This window comes from Poecile atricapillus, chromosome 1, assembly GCF_030490865.1.
Source record: "Poecile atricapillus isolate bPoeAtr1 chromosome 1, bPoeAtr1.hap1, whole genome shotgun sequence".
NCBI lineage: Eukaryota > Metazoa > Chordata > Aves > Passeriformes > Paridae > Poecile > Poecile atricapillus.
Genome location: NC_081249.1, coordinates 171,020,047 through 171,038,310, shown reverse-complemented (window position 1 = coordinate 171,038,310; position 18,264 = coordinate 171,020,047).

Below are 18,264 nucleotides of genomic sequence, written 5' to 3'. Positions count from 1 at the left end.
CCGCGGGCACCGCTCGGCCGAAGGGGCCCCGCGCCCGGCGAAGGAGGCGCGGGCTGGGCTGCGGGGGGCGGCGCGTCCCGCTCCGGGCGCGGGGTGGTGCCGGCGGAGCCGTGGGGGCTCGGCCGGGGGGCGGGAGCTGCTGCCGGGCACCGAGGGAAGGAAGGGCGCGGGAGATGGCGCCGGGACGCGGGCTCCAGGAGAGCGGGATCGGCGCGGCGGAGAGCCGCTCGCTTCCCCTGCCTGTCCCGAGGGAGGTGCAGCAGTCCCGCTCAAAGAAGCGCCTCGAAAACAATAGCGTATATTAAACAAAGAAAATGCCACTGGGAAGAATGGGAGGGAGGAAAAACAGCAGTTGGGAGGGGGAGAAGGGTCTGGAAGAGATCCAGGAAAGAGCAGCGAGCCAGAGCCGCTGGTCCCCCGGGAGCGGCCGGTCGGGGCGCCCCGGCAGCCGCCGGCCGTAGGTGCCAGCCCCGCGTCCTGGCGGCGGGCAGGGGGCAGCGGGCAGCGGGTGTTCCCTGCCCGGCGCCCCGGGGGTGCGAGAGGCACCCGCGGCCCCTCCGCAGGCGACCGGAGGAAGGGGGCGGCGCTGGCAGCCCACAGAACCTGTCGCTCCCGGCAGCCAGGTGAAATAAATGCCTGCGTCGTGCTCCGCTAGCATCGCGGCGTGTCCCGACCGGGGCATTTGTTCCGCCTGTACCGGCGGTCTCGCTTTTACACGGGGCATCGTTGGCTGTCGTGGCTTGTCGTGTCCCCGCCGCCTCACCGGGCTGCGGGGAGAGGGAGGGAGGGAGGGGGAGAGGCGGCTCTGGCGCAGAAGCGGCGCGGGGGCTCAGCCGGAGCCGGGAATGCCCGGCCTGAGCCGGGGATGGGGGCTCAGCTGGAGCCCTGCTGGAGGAACTGCCCCACAGGGGCCTCCGGACCCCTGGGTGCAGCGATGGGGCTGCCAGCCGGGAGAGCCGCAGCTCTGAGGAATGTGCAGAGCTGAACACGGAGAAATGTGTGGTGTTTGGCTAATTTCAGTGGGATGAGGTCACCGTCCTTTTTGGACGTTGTTTATCGAGGGATCACTAGGGAGGAACAGTTGGATGCGTGATCCTGAACGGACAAGCTTTGCGTCATAGTTGCCGCTTGCAGCATCTCCACTCGTCCCGAAATCCATCCTGACCCTCCTCGGTCTTCATCCCCCGGCTCTCCGTAACGCCCACGCCACGTTGCCCTGCAAAACTAAACATCTCTAGCTCCGGCACTGTCCTCATCAGCCTCTAAATCACGAAGCTTGGCCGCACTGCTAATTCCCTCCTGTGTGCTGTTTTTCTTCTCATCCCACTTCTCTGCTTTTTCTCTTTCCCCCTCTCTCCCGCCTTTGCTGCTGTCCCCAGTCAAAGGTGGCTTAGCTGTCAAGACAACTGCGGCTTTTGAAACGATGCTGTGAACCTGCCATGAGAAAGTCTCAGACGGATGTCTTATATGTTCTCATCACTTGTTCAAGATTGCTTCGCTCTGGACCGGCAGAAAGGATTGTGCACCAAGCCTGGATCTCTCCAGCAGCAGGGCTGCAAATAAGTTTCTATCAGAGACAAACCTGCAATTTCCTCCTTTGCCACTCTTTTTGCTGCTGTATATGTGCCCTCTTGTTTTGCCCTAAAAAAAAAGAAAAAAAATGGAGACAACATAATAGGATTCCAGTGCCTGTAGCTCTAGCAGCTGTACTAATGTATTCTTTCCCAAAAAGTGAAAACAAATTCTTATACCATTTAAAGATCTCAGAGGCCTTTTCACATTTAAAAAAAAAATGTCCATTGACAAAGGGATAAAATGATGATTTCATTGAATACCTGGCATTTCAATTGCTTTTTCTTTTTTCTTTTTCCATATTGTCACTCCAAAATTTTAGAGATTTCTAATACAATTAATACAGCAAGATATGTCACCAATGTTTAGTCTTTAATTGGTTTGGAATTTTATGTTATAAGCAATGTTTTCTCTGGGGCTTAAAGTCTTGTCTCAAGGCTGCTGTGATATGCTGAACACTTCTGCTTGGCAATAGTATTTAGAATATAGTTGTTGGAGAGCTACTTAAAACAGCAGGAATTATACTAAAGTCCATGGAGTAGCTCCATATTTTAGTAAATTGTTTGAAGAAATAAAATAATAGTGCATTACATTGGAAAATCACCTGAGAGGAAAGAAGGAAAAAAACCAAAACACCAAGAGAAAAATAGTAATCCCTTACAAACTTGAACAGGGGCACTTATCTCCAGAACTATTTGGAAGACATAGAAGAGCAAATGGCATGTGATTATGGGAAACTAATTTCTCAGCTACAGACTAGAAGGTACCACTGGGAACTGGTAGGGCTTAAATGTTCTGGAGTGTTGTAGAAACTCGATTTCTCAGGCAAACAGTCCATGAGAGAGGATGCTATTTTAGGACTGGTATTAATAAGCAGCAAGGACCTTGTAGAAGGCCAGAATGTTGAAACTGATCATGAACTGAGTGATCACAAATTAATCCAGCTGAAGTTAAACTGCAAGAAGGACAAATGCAGATATTTGACTAAGACTTGGGATTGCAGAACAGCAAATTTAGAGAAATGGGGAAAATTCCTGAGACTGACATGATGGATGAACCCAACGATGATTTTTACTTAGAGATATTGGAAGAAGCAGCAAATAACAATTGCCAAAGGAAGGATTTGTTCAAGGTTAAAAAGGCTAGAAGCAATACCCTGTGCCTAAAACACTGTAGTGAGAGAAGGAGGGCGGTGATGCTGGTAGCCTTGGGTTTACTGCTCTGACCTTAATATGAGGGTGAGTTCCTCCATGGGAAAACGAGCTGCCAGCAGAATGGCTATGGAAAAGACTCACTTGAGTCTATGATGCACGAAGCATGGTATTTTTAGTAGAGAGAGGGAAGTATTATCATGGCTTTGCACAGCACAGCTGAGGAACCTTGTTTGGAAAATTGCGTCCAGTTCTGGTGACTTACGGTCAGAAAAGATTGACTCAGGTTGCCACAGGTGCAGAAGAGGAATTCTGGGGTGGCAAGGGAGCAGAGTATCTGGATTCTTGAATGGGAGCTGCAAACAAGCAAGCAAACAAGTTGAGCTTCCTCAACTAGCCAAATTAAGCCAAAATAGTGCAATTCACACAGTAAATATCAAGGAAAGAGTACTATTTAGATTAAAGGATTATGTTAGCACAGTGATGCATGGCCATAAATTGGTTGTGAGTATACTTAGACTGAAAAGCTTTCTAACCATTCCAAGAGCAAACAAACAGCACTCCAGGGACAAACACCTACATGATTTTAAATCAGAGCATGATGCTTTGTTGTGTCCAAAGGGGATTTGAAGACGACTGAGCTGCTGACCTTTGACATTGTACTGTAATCATTCCCAAGTTTCAGGCCTACTTCTGGTCCTCTGTCCCATCTACATTTGGCTTGTGAGGTTTTTTTCAACTGCCTCTGAGGCACTGGAAATTAGTCAGAGACAGGATGTAGAAAGGGCTGGTGACATTAAGTCATCAGGTGGTTTGTGGTGGATCTTGCTCACAGCCATACTGTGATGGTCAGATTTGTGTCACCACAAAACCTTTTCCCTCAGGTGAGCCTGGTAAAGGACTGTTTTGTGTTCCCCCTGCCACCTTCTCAGAATCTTCTGGGAGAGCTTTTTGGTAAATATCTTGTTGCATGGGTACTGGTTATGGTCTTCTCTGATATTGTTCTTGAGAGGTTTAGCCTTTTACTGCAGCTCTTAATTTTATTTCCACTTACCAAAAAGGGTTTGGTGACTCTTGATGAGTGGGGATGCTGAAAAGTTATTGCTCTGAGATCTTCTAAACAATATGGCCATTATGTGTTTGTAGAGGGGGTTCATTCCCAGTCCTATCTTCCCAGAGGTGGCATCAACAGGTTATTTTTAATTCTGGAAATAAACCTGAGAGAGGGAGAGAGAAAGAGGGCAGCAAACCATTGTTTCTTGTATGAATTTGCTTATTGCAATTAACAGTCATTCAGCTGAACATCTGTAATGTGGAATGGTACAGTACATCCTTATTAACCCTGCTGTTTCAGGTGCAATTTAGCACTGCTTCTGTATGGAATGCTAACTCTAAGTGCTGTGGTTTGTGTGCTTCACATGGCTTCTCCACAGTTTCTGCAGAAGGTGGTTATGGGTTTTTTCTAATCAATACCTATTGTGGATCTGAACAACACTTAGCAGGAGCCAGTTTCTACATTTCTGGCACTTCTTGATTTGCAGCATCTTGGCAGTTTCTTGACTTGCAGCATCCTCATCCTATGCTCCAGATTGAAGATGCTTATTAACAGAATAATAAAATCATTACATTTACATCCTTTTTTTATTGCTGAAGCACTGCCCAAGAGTATCGTGGGAATACACATTCATTTATTGCATCTTATACATGAGATAGGGGTTCCTCAGGGTTTATTTCAACTGCTACTAGGCAATAATGTCTAATGTGATAGCCCATTTGTTTAGGAAAAAAAAATTCCCTTGCCCAAGCTATGATTTTCTGCTTTAATTTCCTAAAAAGTCATGGTTTTCCAAATTACAAGCATTTAAGGTGAAACATCCCCCAACTCTTCCAGAAGTAAGTTATATATGCCTTTCTGCATTTGTTATGTAACATTTTTCATTTCTTTCAAGTTAATTTCAATTCCCAAGTCAGCTTACAGAGCTACTTCACACTTGACAAAGAATATTAGTATGGCATAACACAACTGCATCCCAGTAATCTTAGGGCCTTCTTACTCTCTTGTTGAGACTATTAAAATATTTTGAGGTCCCCAGGCTCCCCTGTCATCAAGACTGCCATTGTGCCCATGCCAAATTAACTTTGGAGTCAAATGAAATTTTGGAGTGCATGTCACTGGGTTCCCAAAGTGGCCTGTAAAGTGGTTCATGTGAACGCTAAGCTGTGCCTGGAACAAGAGACAAGATACAGCTCCACAGCAGGGAATTACTAGAGCACAGCAATGCCTCAGCCATAGGTCTGCCTCTCGCTATGGCTGCAAAATCAGAGGTGTGATGGGAAGAGTGCAAGCTCAGCAAGATCAGCTCTCCACCATATGGAGATTTCCCTGTGACGGCTGAATCTGAATATAACTGATAAAAGCATCTTGAAGGCTGCTTTGTGCCTTTAGAGCAGCACAAAGAGGCTTTATCAGGAAGAAGGAATTGGTCCAAAAGATTTCTCCAGACATAAAGTGTCAGTTATTATGCTAGTTTGTAACTAGCAACTGCAAGGATTCTGTTGAAACCTGGCAAAGTGAAAGGCTGACATGAATATAACAGCTGTATTGATTTATTCAGATGCCCTCATTTTCTATCTGAAACATCCTTAGGACATCCTGATATTCTTAGGATCTTTTCTCCATCAAGAATCTCAGAATCTAATCATACCTAGAGAAAAAGCCATACCTAATATTGTCAGAAAGATCAGGTGGGTATACTTTTAATGCTGAGAGTCTTTCATTATTGTAGAAATTGTTACAGGCTCTTCTTCAGTAATCAATAGTAGCTCTTTCTTCAGAGTGATGTAACTACTTTTGCTTTCACCTTTTCTGCATGTAGTCATGGGAACACCAAACAACCTGTGAGAATCAGGTTTAGGAATAATTTGAGCATTTGAGATAACTGGGAGGTGGTCACTGTCTCATAATTTTCCTGCTGCCAGCTTAGCTGTGTGCCTTATCCCCAGTGCTGTCAGAGCATCAGAACAGGTCTGAGAGGCTTTTTCGCCCACTCCTTTTATTGATAATGCCCTAGGTAGTTCTGAAGGGATATTTCAGAGTATTCTGAAAGGTTGTTTGAGCCTCTGGATGTTCTTGTGTTGCAAGTGTCCATAAAAGGTGCATTTCCAAAGCCTGAAGTATTCTGTCCTGGATTCACATGCAGCCTGACCCAGGCAGACCAACCAGACTTCAGTACTGAAGAGATTACACAGGATGGAACCCCTGAGTTTGCTGCCCTGGCAGATTCCTGAAGAGAATCCAGTCAGGAGAATCATTGTATAAAGAACAGTTGTTCTAGAAGCCCAGAGGAAAACACTTCTCTTGTCACAATGGTTTCCTTTGTCTTAACATACATCCAGCCCTCCTGTGGATCCACACTTGTGGGATTCAAGACATGCATACCTGTATGACAGCATAAAGCCCTTCTCTCTGACTTTTACCTTAAAGCTTGTAGTCCCTTCTTGCTCTGCCTCTTGTGACTCCACAGTTTTTCCCACTGTTCTTAGCAATTTTCTCACCTTGTATAGGAAAATGGTAATTCAAATTTACAGTTTCCCAGGCACCATTCATTCTGTCTCATGACAGAATGCATAAAATGAGGTAACTCTAGAGAAGCAATAATTACCCAGCTGTTTGTCTGAAGATACCTCTGAGCTGGATTCTATTTATCCACCTGGGTCTTGAGAGTTAGGAGACATCAGCATATTCACTGGATGATATTTAAAAGTATTTCACTTTCAACTACAGTTTTTTATCACAGGGGTTGGGAGGTTTCCGACCTGTGAATATGAACAAAATGACTAAAAGTGCTCCAGGTGGTATTGGGAAGAGAGGGGGATGTCTTGGAATGAAAACAACTGGCTGTCTTAGCAACCCCCACCTGCTGCATTGTTAAAACCCAAGGGCAGGTATCTAGTTTAAATGTATCTACAGGGAAGCATGATTATATTAAAATCTTTTCCTTGCTGAGTTTCAGCATTCTCTATATCAAATATTCTCAGTTTTCAAGTAAAAAAAGTAAAATCCAACTGCTCTCTGGACAATTTCAGCCTAGCCCCTAAGAATCAAGCTTCTCTTCTTCTCCCTTCTTACTAGTTATGATGAATGCTCTGCAAGCCACATTACACCCTAATCAGCATTTGCATAATCTTTACTAGCTCTGTGATTGCAGTGTGAGGGGGTTATATATAAGCTAGACAGTAATTAACGAGGGCTAGAAAGAACCCAGTTGCAATGATTAGCATGAGGCAGCAATGATTCAAGAGCTGTGAGTCTTTCACGTGCAGCATTTGGAAGAGAGGTACCCTGCTAAGGGAACTATTTTGAGTTTCTTAGCCAGGAGGGATTATTCAGATTTTTGGTTGCAGACCCCCATGAAAGCCCAAGGAGCAAAAGAAAGCCAGACAGACCTGTTGGATATTATGTCTTCAATTACTGGATACAATCTTCTACAAATCCACCGCAGAGGCTGCTGTTTTGGTATTGGGGGGATAATAGACAAGTTCTGTTGGCACCAGCCCACCCAAGAGCCATGCCCACCAGAGAAGTAGCCATTCCTGCACTTCCAGATGCTGAAAGACCCACTGTGGAAGTGGTGGAATACTAGCTAAGATTCTGCAAAGGTCTGAGCTAGGAGTGTTAGAAAAATTCTCTTGGAGCCTTCAGATGACTGGAAAGGAGTGTGCCTGACAAAACTGGCTTGAAGGTTTCCCACTGTAAACATATGAGCTACTTCTCTCAGCAGTGCTCATCTGCTGTAGCCATGGGATGGTGTCTCAGTCACAGGCATCTCCCAGATGAAAAATGAGAAGAAGGGGGCAACACTTCGTTGTAGCTGCCCTTGAGACTCAGAAAGGTTGCTTAGGCTGCAGCTCCATAAAGAACCTTTGGAGCAGCGGAAGATTTAAGGAGAGGTCAGTTTACAGGACATACTGCTGTATATTAGTAATGTGCTGCCAGTGTAGAAAACAAGGATTCTTTGCAAATCAAAATGAATTTTGCGTTTATTTGTTCATAAGAACAGATAATAATAGAACAGAACCTGTTGTCAAACTGCAGGCAAGCCCAGGCACTCTTGTAATTTTAGCAGATGGAGCTAAAGGAGCCCCAGAATGTTCTAAGGACAACCTTCTCACTTTAACAATAGCAGGCAAATGTTGTCAGTGGGTTTGAGGACAAGGAGATGCTGTGTTCAGCCTCAGATGGAATAGCTGAACTCTCAGGACTCTTAGGGAGCTGAGACAATGGGACTTCACCATTCACTAGGTCACACCACAGCTGTTCCCAGGTCCTTCACTTTTTCATCCTTCCCAGTTTGTATCCCAGAGAGATAAGAGCCATTTTCTGATCCTGTACTACTTTCCTGAGTTCAGTCCTCAGTGCCTGCTCCAGCTGCTAAGAAAAATGCTTTCACATCCTGAATTAAATGCTCCTCTGTTGCCGAGAGATGCGAGTTAAAATGCAAAAATCTTATGTCATCTTTGTGCTGAATTAAAAGCAACCAAAAGCAAATTCTTCTTTGGCCTCGTTCTTACCTGGGGAATGCTAATTTGTCTTTGTGCAATTGCTGCAGACTGACACCAACATAATCCAGAGCAGAAAGAGGCCCTAAACCTCTCCTGGGCTGTTTAAGATACTACACAGTCATAAACCCAAAACCCAGTATCCCTCCCTCCTCCAGTTTCCCCAGGTATCAGGAAACATTCTGGTCTTTAGATGCAAAGTGGAAAGCTGTGGTATTTGCACTCGCTCTCCTGGAGTAACTCCCAATCCATACTGTGGTAACAGGCTGTCGACTCAGCTGAGAACAGAACTATTTTTTATTAGCTGGGCCTCCCATTTCTGAGGCTGTGGAGAGAGAAGGTGTCAAGCTGCATCTTTCCCTGCAGAAAGAGAAGTTATTTCTAATGGTTTTGCTGCTGAAGTATAGCTTTGCATCTTCTATAGACCTCAGGAAGTTCTTTATTTATAAGAAGGGCATTTCTAAACCTCAGACACATCTGAGGAGCTACAAATTGCCAATCTTTATCATAAGTTTTGTGATATCTGAGGCTTTTTCCTCAGAGTACCAGCTCTTAGAATGATGTGATTAGGTAAAAATCTCCCATTTTTCTTTCATTTAAACAAAAAGGCAGTAATTTTTCTGCTCTCATGGTTATAGATAGAAGCTTAAAAATATAAACTGAGCACACTGCAAAGGCTAAGGAATCAGGAGGCAAAGCGAAACTAATTGAACATATATTCACTCCTAAACATTATAACCAGAAGTCCTTTTCCTGCTCTTTTTTAAAGATCTGACTCATTATTTTTAAATTATTCAGCTTGGCAATACCATATAGATTCATTATGCTCTTGGATAAAGCTCTTTGTCACGCTAAAGGCTAAATTGAGCCAAGAGTAAGCTCCCTATAAACAATTACATGTATTGTCTATTCTCAGCTTTTTAAAAACATCATCTACTCTTTACAAAAACTCTGTAATACAATGAAGACTAAATCTTTCATCTAGGCAAGCTCCAGTATATGACAAATATAAAAATTGCAAGGCACAATGGAAATAGAAGCTAATAAAACTTGAAATAGGTGAGAATTATTTCTTTAAAGTCTCACTTCTCTCATACCCACTGGACCACAGTCTGTTCTGGGTTACACTAGGGCAAACCCAGAGTAAATCCAGTGAATAATCTGACTTTATTGTTCACAATTTATATATTTAGCAGTGAATTGATATCAGTTCTGCTAAGTGTATTTGTCATTCCATTTCTACTTCTACCACTTATATCAAAATCTAGTAACAACAATGTGACTGGGGAACTGAGAAAGCACTAATATTAAGCCTGTGTGTGCAACTCCAGTTTTTCTGATATCCCTTCTGCCCTGCTTCAGAATGTGTATTCTGAAGCCCTTCATGATGCAATCACATTTTTTCCACAGGATTTGCTACCTCTCTGAGTAAGAGATCGTTCTGCTGAAGTTTAGGTATGAAGCATGCAGCAGAAGGGACTCCTGCCTTCCAGGTCTGTATTTCACTTTATCCTTAAAGAGGAACTTGGTGCTACAGAAACCAAGCCCCGCAGAAAGCAGGTGAAAAGTGGGTACTTGCACACTCAGCTAGTAAGGAATCCAGGACTGTGAAAAGTTTAACATGCTGTGCTTCACACACCTTCAATGAGAAGGGAAAAGCATGCAGCCTGCAAAATAAACACTATCCAGGAGTCTTACTTGCAGTCCTCCAATTCATAATCAGAAGGTGTTATCCATTATGCTACCAGGATGCTGTTGGCAAGGTCTTTGCTTGGATAGATGCACCCTATAATCAAAGTTGAAAGATGGACAATGAAATTTATTTCTAAAACCCCACCTAACTTCTCCCAGAAATAACAGAGCAAAATGAAACCTTTGCCAAGCTGATATGAAGACCAATTGAGTGTTTGTGAAGCCCTCATGAGCAGCAGTGATGAGTTCCAGAGGGAAAATTTTAGGACTTGAGCTAGCACATCACTGACAAAAAGGAAGAGGAATAGGGGTCCTATTTGAGACCCCTTTTGATTGAGGTTGAGTAACATAGTTACTCTCAAATCCTCCAAAGCCAAGAGCACTTATCCCTCAAACCCTCCTTTAAAATCCTGTTTACTGCCTAAGAGAACCATCCAGCTGGGATTCAAAAGGCAGAAAAACAAATATATAGCACCCTTACTTAGGAGGAATCAGATGGCTTTTCAAACAAACCTGGATAACACAAAATAAATATGTAGGGCACCACACATTAAATACTGCAAATAAAACAAAATTACTAGGGGGTGCTCTGTCCATCTTGTGTATCAAAGAAATTCAAGTCCTTCAGAAAGAATAGTATCTCACTAAGGACTGCTTCGTAACACCATCTTTATTATGACATTTTTCTGATTCATCTGAATTTCTGAATCACCTGAACTTCAACCTTATTGTCACTTGTTCATGTGGATATCTATTTTGGGTTGAGGGCAAGGAGAGTGATGACTGATTTTTTTATTTTTTGATTTTTTGTGTCCTCCAGAGTAATTAATATTCTTATAGAGGAGACACTTTACATTCACTCTACAGACTTCTACTGCTTGACCTAAGAGAGCAGCTTCTCACAGTGCTGCTGTCTGGTTGCTCTGGAGGAAGAGCTCCCCTCCTGCCACCACAGCATCACTGCTGTTTAACCACAGCAGCACAGTGAGGCTCAGCAGCCTGGAGGCTTCTCCATGCCCTGATGGGGAGTGTTGCACATCTGGATGGGCATTCCCCTAAAAGGGACCATACTTCCTCTCATGCTGCTCATTTTTCCTATTGTTTTAACTTCACTCTCCATTTCTCAGGGATCCCATCCTCATTCAAGTCTTTCTCTCACTATAACCTCCAACTCTTGATTTTCCATCTGAGTACTGTTCTCTTTCTACGCTGTCAAAGCCTTTGCACCAAAGACCAGGCATCTTTCAATCATGTTCATTCCTGTTTTTTTCTCCTTTGCACTTGTACAGTTTCCCTTTCCCTTTATATCTCTGCCACCACACCAGCTATCATTTGCAAAAATAAACACCCAGGGGTGGGTTATTGGAGACAACCATGCTGCAGTCTGAACCCTTGTTGGTGCATGAAAACTACAAATAACACAAAGTATTGAAACATGACAAAAAACCATGCAGGAGCATGGGACAATGTGTTTGTCTGTTGATTCAAGTTCACAGTTTCATTGTCCATCATGCAGTGCACTTCACTTGCACATTTTAAGATATCTATAGGAGGGCCCAGGAAGCCTGAAATCTGTCTAGCACTGCAGGGATCAAGAATCAAGAATTTTGACATGCTGTGATCTGCTGAAGAGACCAAAGGGAGCTAATTGGGCTTGACACAGTTTTTCCTGCAACAATAGGCTTGGTTTTACAACCCAAATGGAGTGGGAATATTCTGGTGAGGGTATTTATTGAACAGGAAGTAAATCCAGACTCAGTACATTCCATACTTAAAAATTAGGCAAAAATACAAAAATCCCCAGACTTCTCATGGCATAGTCAAAGGGTTTTTCTCATTGAAGAAGGTCAAGGAAAACAGTTTTGAAAATCTAAAATTCACTTAATTTCTAAAGAAAGAGAGAAAAAAGACAACACCAGATGATTTTACCATGAAGCATTAAAAGACATGGGTGCAAGTAAAAGGGTCGTAGCAAATCCAGCATAACCTGAAGCCTTCAAAGGGTTGTAATAACACACTTAATAACCAGTGTCAAATTCTTGTGCCCTTGGAGTATTCCAGTAATAACTGGAATAAGACTGATTTTTGTCTCTAATCTTATACTTCTCATTCCCCACAGTTCAGAGAAACCCTGCTGTCTGGAATAAAGTTCTGAGAAGACAAAGACAGAACAAGTCTAGGCATGACTAGCTAAATTAATAGGGATGGCTTGGGATGCTGAGACTCAGAGATAGGTACTGTAATATCTGGAACAATTATTCTCCCCCTTTGTTGTCCCTCAAGAATCTCTAATTAGTTCATGCAACAGATAAAAGCTTTGAAAGGTCTTCAGGATCTTCTCTTGTAGCATAGTTCCAGCTCTGCCTCAATGCTCTGCTGATTGACAGGAGGTGAATGGATCTCTTTGTCAAGTGCTCTAACCCCTTCCTCTCGTGTCATCTCCATCAGCTGACACAGAAACAGCACAAACAACAATAACTTAACACAATAAAGCAAAGCTTCAGGCATCAAGCTGCAGTTTGAATTCTGAAAGGAGACAGGCACTGCCTGGTGGTGTGCAGTCAGATGTCTCTCCCATGAGAAGGGATGGATTTAGAGCTTTGGTCAGGTGGCCTCTCCTCTTGCAAATGTAACTGTGGCAATGTAAGGAATGTCCTTGTCCTTCAGCTACAACTCCTGGCCTAAAAACTGTTGCTTTCCCTTAGCAGGGCTGGCAGAGCTACTTGTGACATAACTCACCTGTCTCAGAGGTGAACTGGTTGGACATCACCCTGGGGCAGGTGAGGAGTGCTCAGGGGAACTGCTCTGGTGTGACAATGGAAACCTTGGCAGGGGACCAATTCAAACAGCTGAAGGGATAATCATGTCTTAAATTGATGCAGTTTCTTCTAAAGTGGTAATGTATATCCAAGGATGTCTCCTCTTTTCGGTGCCTCCTATTTTTGGTAACTGGCATCTCAGTATAGTGTTTTTTGGGATCTTCTGATGTTCCCTTGCCATTTCCATGTACTAGAGGGGCAAGGGGTCTGCCACAGATCCTCCTGTGGCTGGTGTGCAGCTGTGTTCTAATTACCCCATCAGTAGTGCAATCCACCTTTCACAGCAAGCAAATGCACTTACAACTCAAAGGCACTACTAAAAGACAAGAAGGAAGCCACAAGGAATTTTTTCCTATACCAACCTCACCACAAAGTTGGTCAACTTTAGCCAAGGGTCACTTGTACCAAGAGAGAATATTCTTTAACTAAACTTAATTGTAACTCTTACAGGATGATCCAAATAATAACTAGAAACTAGTCTTTACAGAATTAACCAACAGCAGCAGAAAAGCTTGGATATGCCAGATGGTGCCTGCCCAGTCTTTAGGGTTCCCAGACATGCACAAAGCCAGCAGGCTGCCTTTTAAACCTTGAATGTTTTCACTGTCAACTGACTTTGCCCTCTCTTCTGCCTCCCTCCCTCATCATCACTATGGTGACTACTGTATGGCAGCCTTTGACACTCTCTCTCTCTCTCCCTTATTCATTCTTTTTCCTTTAGCATCCCTTTCCCTTTTGACCCAATCCTGCCCTTTAAATGATCGGCTCTGGACTGAGGCTGAAGTCATCCCAGCTGTCCAGCCTGTCCCTGCTGCGTGCTTCTCTCATTGCTCATCAATCATCTCCTGAAATACCTCAGTTTGCCAAGCAACATTTTAAGGCAAACTGAAATAAGCAACAGTTCACCTTGGAACACACACTCCCAGCTGTGACAACCAAAGAACAGACTGGCAAGCAGCTGTACAACAAAGGGGAGGGGAATGAATGTCCTAAGGTAAACTTTCCCTTCTCTTAAAACGGTCTCCTCCATAATACAGGTAATGAATGCTCATCCATCTTCCTCTTATTGATCTAATCTTATGTCAAACCTACCTTTTCACATATTCTGGAAGAGATCCTGTTTCCCTCCACGTGTCACCCACCATCACGTCGTGCAGCGACTGACAGGAGCAGGGACTGGGGACGATAACGAGCTGTGCTGTTTCTGATGCAAGGCACAGCCCCAGAGGCTCGAATGTGCTAACTCAACTTCAGCTTGGCAAATGAAGTCCGAGGCTTCAGACAGAGCATCTCAGCCCTGTGTGTCCTCCTTAATGTATTGGGAGAGAAAGTATTAAAAGCATCAAATATGTGAAGGATCAAGTACAACTGTTATTTTAACATGACTTGCTCCCTTTCACATTTTATACTGATTTCCTATAGAAATAAAGCTTATGAGATCAGTTGGGCAATGCACATCTCTCACCCTTCAATCTTCTTTCCCCCATTAGCCAATTTCAAGAGCACTTAGTAGAGAGTAAAGTCTTTCAGGCTTAAATTAATTCTTACAGGATTTATAAAAACCAGTGGCCAGGAAGCAGAGACCATGGTTTAGACTTTCCCAAGTTGACCTGTGATGATTTTGCTCCTGCCACCCAATTTCTAGAATATCACTTTGATTTAAAATCCTTGGGGGAGCAGAGGGGCGGGGAGGGAGTGGGGTGGCAGGGGTGAATTTTGTGTGGAATGTTGTAAGGGCAAAGCAAAGGGGAAACAGTGCCATGGTGAGTCCACCAGTGCATCACCACCATCCACAACAGCCATTGCAGTGCTGTTGGGGTGAAGGCCAAAGACAGGATGCTCACAGCCACCCTTGGGCAGCAGGCCATGGACAGGCAGGGACAGGCATAGGATTAGAGGGCAATAGGACAAGATATTGCAGTGCCAAAAACAGTGGGAAAAAACCAGGAAGCCTCATGTAGCTGTGTAACACCGGTGGGACCAACAAGCCTCCCCTGAGCAGCCCACTCTATGGTCCAGTGAAGGACTGACCAAATCCTGGCCTAAAGGTCTGAAGTCTGACTCAATATGAGCCATAAAAGGATACAGTACATTAGGGATATGCCACCCAGGAAATGTGTAAGTATAGCTTTACATGAAGAGAACATGGGGTGCTAACAATGGCTGCCACGAACGCGTGACCTTAGGATAAGGATGAAAAATTAATCAATTAAAAATGTATAATAAGAGATAGCAGCCACTGAGGAAGTGCACTGCACAGTGCAAAGGGCTGACTGAATACCAGGGAGCAGCTGTGGCTCAGTTCTTCCACCTTTAGCTACTGTGTCATATAAGCCCTGGTACTGGTGTTAAGCTGTTGTCCCCCCAATCAAGCGCTGGGGTGAGCCCTGTGTGATCCAGAGCTGTGCAAAAGAGCTGTGCAATGGCAGGCAGCAGGAAAAGGACATTCCCTAGCTGGATTGGGGTCAGTGGATAGATGGTCAACAGTGGAGATGGGCTGTTGATGGGTCGCATCTCTGGAGCACAGCAAGTTCTGGGGAGTGTTGTGGTTAAAGGGATGTGAGAGACCTTGGGAGCTCTCCGATTGTGGAGGAGTGGGGTGAGGTATTGCCCTGTTTCCATGGAGCTCCCCATGTCCTGGGAGTTGTTACTGCTGGACCACAGCCCTGCTGTTATTTGTGCTGACAGCAGCAGCTCACACAGCCCCTCAATGAGAATGACCAAGTCAGGGGAAGGGATGGGTTAAAAAGGAGGAGGAAATGACAAGGCGATCTCAAGAGGAACCTGGAGCAGCAGAAAAACACAGAGGCTGTAAAGTGCAGAGAAGACGGAAAGGAGGATGAAAGGCTGAAGGCAGCAGAGCAGCTGTGGGGAGGTCAGGAAGGCAGAGTGGCTGAAGAACATGGAAGTTGCAGGGCATGACATATTTTATGCTTTATGCAGAGACAACAGTAGATTTGAGTATAATTAACTTAAAAGTCAATACTGCCCTTTACATGAGAGGAACATACAGATCTGCAGAGAAAGAGGCTTCATTATTTTTCTTGCTTACAGGATGACCGACTCTCAGGGAAAGTCACTCTCCTTTAAGGTACTCTCTTGTAAGGTACTGGAGGTGACAACCATCCATTTTGGCAAAAAAGGAAAAGGTTATTTTAAATGGGCCACAGGAGATGTTGTTCTCCTTTGTTCCTCCAGAGCTAAAAAAAAGACAAGAGCACACAAATGGAGGGCAAGGGGGAAGAGCTGCAGAGAGAGAAAAGGCAGCAGCTGTTGTGGTGCTGACTCTTCCTCTCCATCTCCTTGTGAAAAAGAGGGCACAGCTCACACTCTGCATTTCGTCTGAGATGATCTGTACCAGCATTGGGCTGATGTGGGCGTGCTCAGCCTTCCTGAGCACCCGTGAAGTACTCTAACAAAAATGCAATCTGGGCTGCCTAATCCACACTCTGAAATAGGGGGAGAAGAGAGAAGAGAAGAGAAGAGAAGAGAAGAGAAGAGAAGAGAAGAGAAGAGAAGAGAAGAGAAGAGAAGAGAAGAGAAGAGAAGAGAAGAGAAGAGAAGAGAAGAGAAGAGAAGAGAAGAGAAGAGAAGAGAAGAGAAGAGAAGAGAAGAGAAGAGAAGAGAAGAGAAGAGAAGAGAAGAGAAGAGAAGAGAAGAGAAGAGAAGAGAAGAGAAGAGAAGAGAAGAGAAGAGAAGAGAAGAGAAGAGAAGAGAAGAGAAGAGAAGAGAAGAGAAGAGAAGAGAAGAGAAGAGGAGAAGAGAAGAGAAGAGAAGAAACTGAAACCCAGCAATGAAGATACCTGCTAGATCCTTTCCTTCCATTTCCGTAACTACGTAACTTTTCTAAAATGAAGTAGATTACACCCATTTTAGTAACTAAGTTGTTTCTGGGATTTGAGCAATTCTTGGGCAGGGCAGACCTGAGAGTTAACAACTCCCCCTGTAAATGTTTACTTCTCCTAGTGCCCACTGCAGACCCAAATATGGGCAGAAACCCCACTCATTATTTAGCCTTTTTTAATGACCTTTTAGTTTGTCATGTGAATCTACAGAGCCCTGAATCCATGACAACAGGCCTTTTGTGCTAATCAAGTTTGTATTTTTTTTAATAATTTCATTGCTTTTATTTTTAAAAAAAATCCTGTGTGAGGGACTAAGTTCAGCCCTGGGTAACCTCAAATACTTTATATCTGTTGATTTTCACATTTTCACCTCTCTCTAGTCAACCACAGTTAGTTCTGCTTTAATTTAATGTTGTGGACTCTTACAACTGCTGCATTTAGAAGCACACAAGAAAGCCCTCACTGCCCATGGCTGGAGCCTGTGTTTGGAGAATCTTGTTCATGGTGTTTTTGCATGACAGGCTGAGGGTCACAGCTGCTAACTCCTCTCTCCCTTCATTTCAATGGTGCCAGTCCCACCTCAGCCATCCCAGCACAAACACTTATTCAAAGAGTATAAACACACGGGAAAAATAAGTTGTTAAAATATTGACCCTGCAGTATGGAGTGAAGCAGAGAATCTCCTGAGAAATCCTCCTCTGCTGCATTTTATTAAACAAAAATAGCTTGCAGAGGCCAGCCAGTGGAATATTTGCCCAGGCCCCAGTGAAGAGATTTGATTTTTATTGTACTCTTGCCTCTTTCCTGTGAAGGAAGGAAGATTAAAACAATTCTCCAGGTGGACAGGAGGATCTGACCAGAGCCCAATGTCCAGGTGAGGCAGCTGACAACCAAGGATGGGGCTGGGTCTGGAGAGGAAGAAGGGTCAGGAGCTAAGAAAACCAGGCAGGCTTTCTGTATCATTCAGTGGCACACCTGCATGAAGTCACCCAAAGGACTGACATCCTGCAGGACATTTTATACACCTTAACTTTATGCCAACAGAACTGAAACAGAGCTAAACAGACATTTTCCCCCACTCCCTGTAAAGTTTCATGAGTCAGCTAGGTCTTTGGGACCATCATTTTTCACAATAACCTGGTCATTGCTCCAAGAGGTGCCTCAGAGTTGAAGGACTGTTAAAGCTGAGGAATCAAGATAGGCAAGGAGCACACCAGCCCAAGAATTAAACCAGTAGTCCTTGACAAAACAAAATCATTACTTAATACATTCATAATGTGTTTTTTTCCAAGTGAATAGTTCAAGAATTATATCAAAGTTATCTAGAGTCTAAAGTGTATGTATTAGTCTCCCAAGAGTCTCCCCAAACCCTCAGCAATGATATCTGTGATACTGGGAGTTCAATGGCAAACACCCACAGAAAGACACCAGCCCTTTTTAGTTCATTTCTTGCTCTTCCATGGAAACACCCACTTCAAGTCTCTTCGCTTCTTACCCCTCAGGCAGACTTACCTGTACCTGAACTTTGCAAAGTTACTTTGGGGAAATTATTTAGCACTCTGTGTATTTGGGATGTTCAGGATTTTGCAGTGAGGGCTGGACTATTTTTTTATTAAATTAGCAGTC